Raw genomic sequence first — 8,878 nt, forward strand, 5'->3', positions numbered from 1 at the left:
TAAAATCCAATATGGAGGAAGACACCCTATCTACCTTAACTCATCAGATGGATACAAATAGAAATACATCTAACAAAAACAGAGTGGACGTGGCCGGGTACTTATATATCCCAACAACAAAAAGACTAATGTATAATTTAAAAAGTATTGACCCTTTATTTAATTATCTATTCCGGAGTCATCGGTTGTTTTTCTGGGAACAGACAAGTCTATTTTTTTTTTTATCATTTATTTTTCAAAATATAATCAGAATATTTTTTCAATAACATACAGACACTACATTTTGAATTATTTTTATTTCATGTGTTTCTAACTTTTAAAAAGAATCCTATTTTGTTTTCCCACTCCGTTCTAAAAAGAGTCATTGGTTTAAGACAACTTATATAAAAAAAAAACAAACAAAAAAACCGCCCCCCCCCCTCTTTATTAGAAATAAATATTCTTGGGTATTTACATGCTTGCAGATTCATTTGGTGGCTATGTTTTGCATAAGTCACGTTCAAACAAAACATTATGTTTCTTTTTAAGCCCTACAAACTAAATCAAAGAATCATAACTTTTTTTCTTTTTTTTTTTTGAATCGTATCTCGTCAGTAATTATATTTATTCTAACGTAATATACTCAATTCAAATTGAAAGCAACCAGTTGGTACGATACTTCAATTTATAATAAGGAAGTACTAATATTGAACACTTCACAAAGTAAGAACTTATGTTGTCGTTAATGAAGCATTTAAAAAAAATGTCAATTAACCCTTGAGATAAGCTTCATCCCTATATTATCACCAATGCAAGCACTTGATTTTATATTGCTTACTTCTTCTTTTTACTTGATATGTATGGGAGCAAAAAGGGTGGGAGGAATGGAATATTCAATTTTCATCTGTTTCTATGTATGCTTATTTTTTTTCTCGGCTTCGTAAAAAATAAAAAGTTCGTACCCTAATATAATCTATCAGTATTAGTTATGTCTTACATCTTTTCACTGAGCGTCACTGATGAGTCTTATGTAGACGAAACGCGCGTCTGGCGTATTAAATTATAATACTGGTACCTTTGATAATGATTTTCACGGAAATCATGAATCGTCCAGTATCTCACTTTTTATAGAGAAACTAGGAGAATATTCGCAAGAATCTTTTACAGATTTGTATCAACTGTTGAAAACATATGAAGGAAAACTATTTTAAAAATATTACTATGTTCTAAGTTATATAATTTATACTGTTGACAATTGCACGTTATAATGTTAGTGGATGACTTACTTTTCCCAGTGTTAAAGATTATGTACCTTATCATAATACAAGGAAGTCATACTAATGCGTTTGTATCCAATCATTCGAGGATGACTTATTTGGGTCGTTGACCGATTATATATACATATACAAATTCAGGCTGTTGTCTGACAAATGTTGTCTGAGGGGCATATGGGCCTTTATTCTAAAATGTACTAGTGTAAACTTTTAGTGCCATACACAATCTTAACGTTAATATATATTGTAATTGAACATGTCGGAAAACTGTTTTTGAAGTTTCTTTAAATATTGTAATTCTATAAAAGCATGATATTTTAAACCAAGAAGGGAATGGAAACGGGGAATGTGTTAAAAAGACACTAACTCACAATTCAAAGAGCTGAAAATAGCTCAAAGACCATTGTTTGATTGGTATCGACAGCAATCCATCTATCCTTCATCTACATCAAATCAACTTTTAATTAAATGAAAATTACAATTTCATAATGAGAAATAAGTTAGGTATAAGTGCCAATAAGACAAGATGCAACTCTCCATCCAAGTCACACTTTGTAAAAAGGAAACAATGGTAGATCAAAGGACGCCCTACAACATGGAGTCTTTGCTCACACATAAGTTTGTTGAGTCTGAGTCGTTTTTCATCGTGGATTTGCTTTACCAAATTTTGTGCAACCTTTAAATTTAAAAACAAACAACTGCACGTTTACCCATTTGCTATATTATTAGGCAGTCATGTACTCGCTGCGTTTCCTCGGCAAGATCGATTTTCTCTGCTTCTTAGGCTTGTCAATTTTATTTGACATTTTCCTACACTGCTGACGCATGTTGTTAATATTATTACGCACTACTCTGTACACTTAATTTGACACTTGTATCTATTATGTCTGTTTGTTTTGTTCACCCAATTGTGTCACTGTAATGGAATTGTATGCGACTGTCATGTAACAACTGAGAGTTTTAACTAGCTATATTTACAAATACTGAATAGTTGAAATAAAAACAAAATCTAATTCAACTATCTTCTTTCATTTCCACCCATACATACTGCGAAAAATAGTTAAAGGGCAATTAATAATATTTTAAACTGACGAGACAAGGTCACGAGTACTGCTTACGGATAGATCTGATAGTAAACATGGTTCACTTGTTAAATATAATTTGATAATTAACGTACAAATTTTATCGTTTATCATTTGGTAATGACACAAAATATTGTTAAGGGTCTGAATGGGGTGTAAATTAAGAAAAGATATATAAACAGAAAAGAAAAAAAATTAGGTCAAACAAAGATGATGAAGTCGTTGAAATTAGTTTTTGGTGTAACATTTCCATTGAATGTAGGGTAAATGAGGATGTCGTCAATAGCTACTTACTTCTCTGTGACACTAGCTAACTTAAAATTGAGAATAGAAATGGGGAATGTGTCAAAGATACAGTAACCCGACCAAAAAGCAGACAACAGGCCACCGATAGGTCTTCAGTGCAGAGGGAAACTCCCGTACCCGGAGGCGTGCTTCAGCTGGCCCTTAAACAAAAATGTATCATATTAGATGACGTCACGAGAAGCTTTGATTAATTGATTCGGTAATGATGGGTCGTAGTAAAGATGTTAGAAAAATGAGGATTATTATACAAACATTTAATCGTTCAGTGTTTGTTTACTTTTTCGTTAATATGTCTTTTTGATTGTGTTCAGCCATTTCAATTGAAAGTGCATCTTTCTAATGTTACACAACTGTTCAGGTTAGGATGAAGGTTGGCGCCTTTTATAACATTTTAACCCGCTGCACTTGTTTGCGAGTCCAAGACAAGAGCCTGTTTTTTAATGGACTTGTGCTTGTTGGTATGGTTCATAAGTGTTTCTTGTTTATGTTTGTTCTATTCAGGTTTTCCTGTTTGAATTGTATTACACTAGTCCCTTTGGGGCCTTGTTTATCTTGCTGTTTTGTGTCAGCCATCGCTCCGTGTTGAAGGCCGTACTTTGATTTGTTTTTCTTTTTGTAGCCATGGTGTTGTCGGTTTATTTTCCATCTATAAGTTTGACTGTCCCTCTGTTATCTTTGGCCCCTCTTTATTGACCTATAATTGTTTACTTTTTACATATTGTGACTTGGATGGCGAGTTGCTTTATTGACACGCATACCACATCTTCTTAATTCAATTAATTTGTTTTTGTTTTATTTGAATGGAAGAATATTCCCCATATTATGATTTTGAATAAATATATACTCTTCCTAAATTTAAAACAGGTTTAAGAACTGATTTGCTATTGCATTTCTTTTAGAGACAAACGCTCGTTTTATAGTGATTAATTAAATAACACAATGTTGAATGATGTAACCCTATTTGTGACATGTTTTACCTATTTAGTCTGATTGTTTTGTTCACACATCATTGTCAATATAGTGGAATTTGATGATTAAGGGCCGATGTAACACCCTAACCAGTAAGTCAGTTATACAGAAGCCATGTCTGATGATTAAGGGCCGATGTAACACCCTAACCGGTAAGTCAGTTATAAAGAAGTCATGTCTGATGATTAAGGGCCGATGTAACACCCTAACCGGTAAGTCAGTTATACAGAAGTCATGTCTGATGATTAAGAGCCGATGTAACACCCTAACCGGTAAGTCAGTTATAAAGCAGTCATGTCTGATGATTAAGGGCCGATGTAACACCCTAACTGGTAAGTCAGTTATAAAGAAGTCATGTCTGATGATTAAGAGCCGATGTAACATCCTAACCGGTAAGTCAGTTATACAGAAGTCGTGTCTGATGATTAAGAGCCGATGTAACACCCTAACCGGTAAGTCAGTTATACAGAAGTCATGTCTGATGATTAAGGGCCGATGTAACACCCTAACCGGTAAGTCAGTTATAAAGAAGTCATGTCTGATGATTAAGGGCCGATGTAACACCCTAACCGGTAAGTCAGTAATACAGAAGCCATGTCTGATGATTAAGGGCCGATGTAACACCCTAACCAATAGGTCAGTTATACAGAAGTCATGGGTGATGATTAAGGGCCGATTTAACAGTACTAAATTTTATAGTTTTTCTTTAAATACTAGTCGAGCTTCACACTTTTTTTTATTATTCACTCAACTATAGGGCTTCAATTATATGTATTTTTTCACAACATACATGTATCAAAACTTTCTAAGGCAACTTTCAAATTGATATACAGTCTAAGATGTTTCTTTTTTAATTTGTTACAAATGACATAAAACAAACAAATGTATTAAATGTAAAAAAAGCAAATTGATGATATCCGTGGATGTTCGTGGAATTCCGTTGATATCGTACATGCGCAACGCGTGTTTCTTATATAACCGTAAGATTAATGAAAAACAATGAGGAAGTGCAAATGACAGCTTACCCATCAAACTTTATTTTTGGACAGTTAGACAATTAAATGAACTAGAAATATACACACATTTTGCATTATATAAAGTGTCTTACTATTTTTGTATCCTGCATGTGAGTGTACACGTGCTTTTTATTATATCATGTAGGATTCCGCGAAAGAAGAATTTTAATCGACAAATATTTGTGTCACTGATGAATGTGACTCCACAAAACAATGAAGGATATCCCCTATCGAAAAAGAACTCTTATTGATTTAGTGCTTAGCGCCTAACAGGAAACTTCTTTTTAATACTTAGAATGTCAATGCTAAAGTTGAAGGTTTGTGTTTATATCATGTTTTGACGTTTTCTTTTGAATAATAATCACACGATAACCTTTCGAACGCACAATTAATAAATACTACTATATAAGCAGAGCTGATCAGATATTTTTTCCAAACGGCGGAGAGTTACTTGATTTACTTTATATAGTAAGTATATCGTATTATTTCTTATCTGTCTAACTTACTTAGTATATTATTATTCTTATCTGTCTAACTTACTTAGTATATTAGTATATAGACTATTTACTTATCGGTTTCGATATCGTATATATATAAATATTAACAGTACTGCAGAAAGAGTTTCAGTCGAAAACATGGTGATTTGAATGCAATAATAATGCAATATGGGGTTTTTTTCATTCATTGACTCAAATTTATCGTTTAATCCACAGATGACATGTCGTAATAAAGAAATTTACGCCCTGTAAAACTGCATTTTGCTACCGTCAAATCACCAGTTGACGGTGAGAACGCTTCAACTGCAGCTCTTTCATTTCTAAATTCGATTGCAATCTTCATGTAACAACTTTTTTTTTATTGGCTAAATTTTACCTTAAAATATGCAATTAACATGTCTTTAAATTGCAGAAATTCACAAGTAGTAGAGAAATGCAATATAATCGAAAATAAAACATAATAACCTTGGTAGGTTGTCTTTTCGTACTTTTTTATAATACCAAAAATGACTATTTCATACCCCAAATTTTTAAATTACCCTTCAATGTTCAAAACAATTTCTTACCATATGAACTTTTGCATATACCATTTCGTGCCCTATTGATAAAAATTATTTGTATACTAAACATATTTTTACTATCATATGTCTAATGTATTGATTTTGAAAAAAACATAAATATATGATTTTGAAAAGAAAAGATCCTTTTATACTCCTCCATCGAACGTTTTATATCAAATTCAATACAAAAATATAGCGCATTTTCCTTTTTAAAAGATATCAGTTACTATCATCTTCCCTAGCCAAGGGTTACGATCCACTCCCGCTCTTTCTCCACAGAAAGCGGGAGTGGATCGTAACCCTTGGCTAGCGAAGATGGTTACTATAGGCTTTTTTAAAACCTTAAAAATTATACATGAGAAATCTTCATTTTGATTTCAATAAGCAATGCGTTGGTTCTGATATGATTAAAACTCTACATTTTGAACATAAATTTTCAGTTTATAACTTGTTTAACCATAATAATAAAACTAACGATGGTAATGGGGAAAGTGTCAAAGAGATAACAACCCGACCAAAGAGCAGAAATCAGCACACGGCCACCAACGAGTCTTCAACACATAAAAAAAAATCCTTTGTTTGGTGGAGTCCGTGTTGCTAAGTGTTTAGTTTTCTATGTTGAATTTTGGATACTGTACATGCAGTTTGTTTTTTAAGAATCTTTTGCCTCTCTTTTGCATTTATCTAGGCCTCAAGCTGGAAAAGTTGGTCTTAGACTATTTCTGTTGCTCTATTTGAGTCACGTTGTATTGTTTTATATCTTTTTTACATTGTCTTTTCAACTTAAGTATCAAAAATATCTGATGATGATTGTGCCTATAAACGCATCACGCACACACAAATTAGTATCACTTAATGTTTTATCAAATTCTTTATGACGTTTGTAAACGTAAGGGTCATCGACAATTGCTTACAAAAACATGAACAATATAACCGATTATCAGGTTTTCTAAACAAAGATGTTGTCAAAATATAAACTCCAGGAACATTATCTTGTTGGTTTTCTTTTTTTGGTGACTGAGGTATATAATGTACATCAAAAGCTTCATTTTGGTGCCGATCAGCTAATATTTTTAGATTTCCATACAGAGGGAGCATGTAATTATCAAATTGTATATGTGTGATTTTTTTCGATCGGTATTTTTCTTTTGTTTTACATGCTTATTACAAGGAGAAGACTTTGATAAGTGCAGTTCAAATTTATCAGCATTGGGTAAATATGATTAACATCGTACATTGTAATTGTATAATAATACACATTTGATACGGTCTATCTAAGCCAAGTCAATCACTGTAATATGTCAATTTACGAATACGACTAAAAAAGGCACATGAATGACCGACCAGTGAACTCTAAACAGTTGGTATATTTCGAAAATTGAAAAAAAATTAATGTAAATCAATTATTGTTGTATTGCAGATGTCTTTTTTTAATGGAAAACTCCCACGATTTGTGCTTGTAGTTTTAATATGCTTTGTTGTCATGGATACAACTTACGGAGCTTGTTGTGGAAAATTTGAAGAAAAGTACTGCAAGGACTGCAGTGTAGGCACTCCTTGTTGTGGACATGATAAATGCAACATCTTCTGCTGTGGATGTAGGTGTCGCAGAGAACCGATAGGTAAAGATTGTGTAGTAAATCAAGGTGCATGTGAGTGTTACAAGGAAAAGGGAAAACGTAGCGCACCATTTCCTACTACCCACATGTCGGCATATGTGACGTTTATGGATCTAGATATCAACAAGTTAGTATAAATTTATTTATTAACAATTTTACATTTAATTTATCCTTCCAACTCCTTGATTCGTAAGTAGGAAGACGAAACGCGCGTCTAGTTTACTTAATTAGAAATATGCTATCTTTGATTGGTTTTAAATGCCAGAAAATTAAAGCACAATACAAGTTATATATTTTTATGACAAAAATGTACTTCATATAATATAGCGAACTCCGAAACAGAGGTTACGTCCTCTTTACTCCGCTACGTTTGATAGTTGAGCGAAGCAACGTCACCACTGTTTCGGAGTTTGATGATATGGTTTTGTTGCTGTTACATTGATGATTACGCCATAATTTCTTTTTATACATATATATGCATACTGTTTTAAGAAAACTATTGTTTCAAAACAACTCTCGATAAGGCACTGTGTGATTTAGTATTAAAGACACCTTTCAAAACCAAACGTTTTGTATTCGCAACCAATTTGATGAGAATACGGATTTTAGAAATGTGCAGGTGCGTGTTTGTCATTTAGTTAGTCTAAATACATCAAGTAGTCAAGTTATATGTGTGGTTTAATCGTTTGTTGAATCAAATCAATATTTGTTTTACTGGGATACATTGTGCTATAACTACACAAATCAAGATTAAAAAAGTGATAAATTGGCATTAATAATCTTGAGATAATGAAAATGGTTTTAATGAACTAATGTTATTCCGCACATTTTGTTATTTGCATGCCACTTTGATTTTAATTATCTCAAAGAAATAGCGGTGTTTGATTGGTAAATTTGAAGTATGAAGTTTTGTTCTTTTTATTCGTTTTGGTCCTGTTAATATTATTTGGAAACGCCGTAGTATTTTGTTGACAGCAGCTGTTATGCCTGACTGAATTTCCAAGGTACCTAGATAGGTTTACAAGAATATGTGAATATTTAATCTCGTTCTTATACCTTTTTAAAAAGTATTAACAAAATACGAAACTCCAAAAAGGAGAGCCCATAAAATATGACATAACCAAAAGTTAGGAATTATCAACTAACGGAACGAATGGAAACCAACTGTCATAATCAGGATTTGGTTCGGGCATTTCTCACAGTTAAACTCGGTTTTACAGAGAGCTAAATCTGATTGTATAGTTAGTTAAACCAGTACTTATAACAAGCTAAAACTGATTTGAAGATACTTAAATTTACCCTTTTTTCTGTAGGAATGGAATGATGGAACAGTTTGAGTTCACAACAGCATTGGAACAGAGGCAAATAACAGACAACGCGACTGTGTTTCATCACTGGTCAATCATGGACGAAGACAAAGATGGAATTATTAGTCTTGAAGAATTTGACAGAGAAAAGTTATAACTAGCATGGAACATATTTCTGTATATGTACTTATATGTTTCTCTATAATGTATAAGTAGATATGAAAAATAAAGTATTCACTTTTGAAATAAAATGAAACAAAAAATTGCAA

The 8,878-nt window shown here is 32.5% G+C and overlaps 1 long non-coding RNA gene across 1 annotated transcript; it reads left to right on the forward strand.

Annotated features, from left to right (window-relative positions):
* The first annotated feature begins 4,969 nt into the window (after window positions 1-4,969).
* On the forward strand, window positions 4,970-8,878 carry LOC139511864 (uncharacterized). Its single transcript, XR_011662105.1, has 3 exons — window positions 4,970-5,094; window positions 7,104-7,429; window positions 8,616-8,878. It is a non-coding gene; the product is annotated as an uncharacterized lncRNA (long non-coding RNA).

The sequence above is a fragment of the Mytilus edulis genome, chromosome 2 (genome assembly GCF_963676685.1).
Source record: "Mytilus edulis chromosome 2, xbMytEdul2.2, whole genome shotgun sequence".
Lineage (NCBI taxonomy): Eukaryota > Metazoa > Mollusca > Bivalvia > Mytilida > Mytilidae > Mytilus > Mytilus edulis.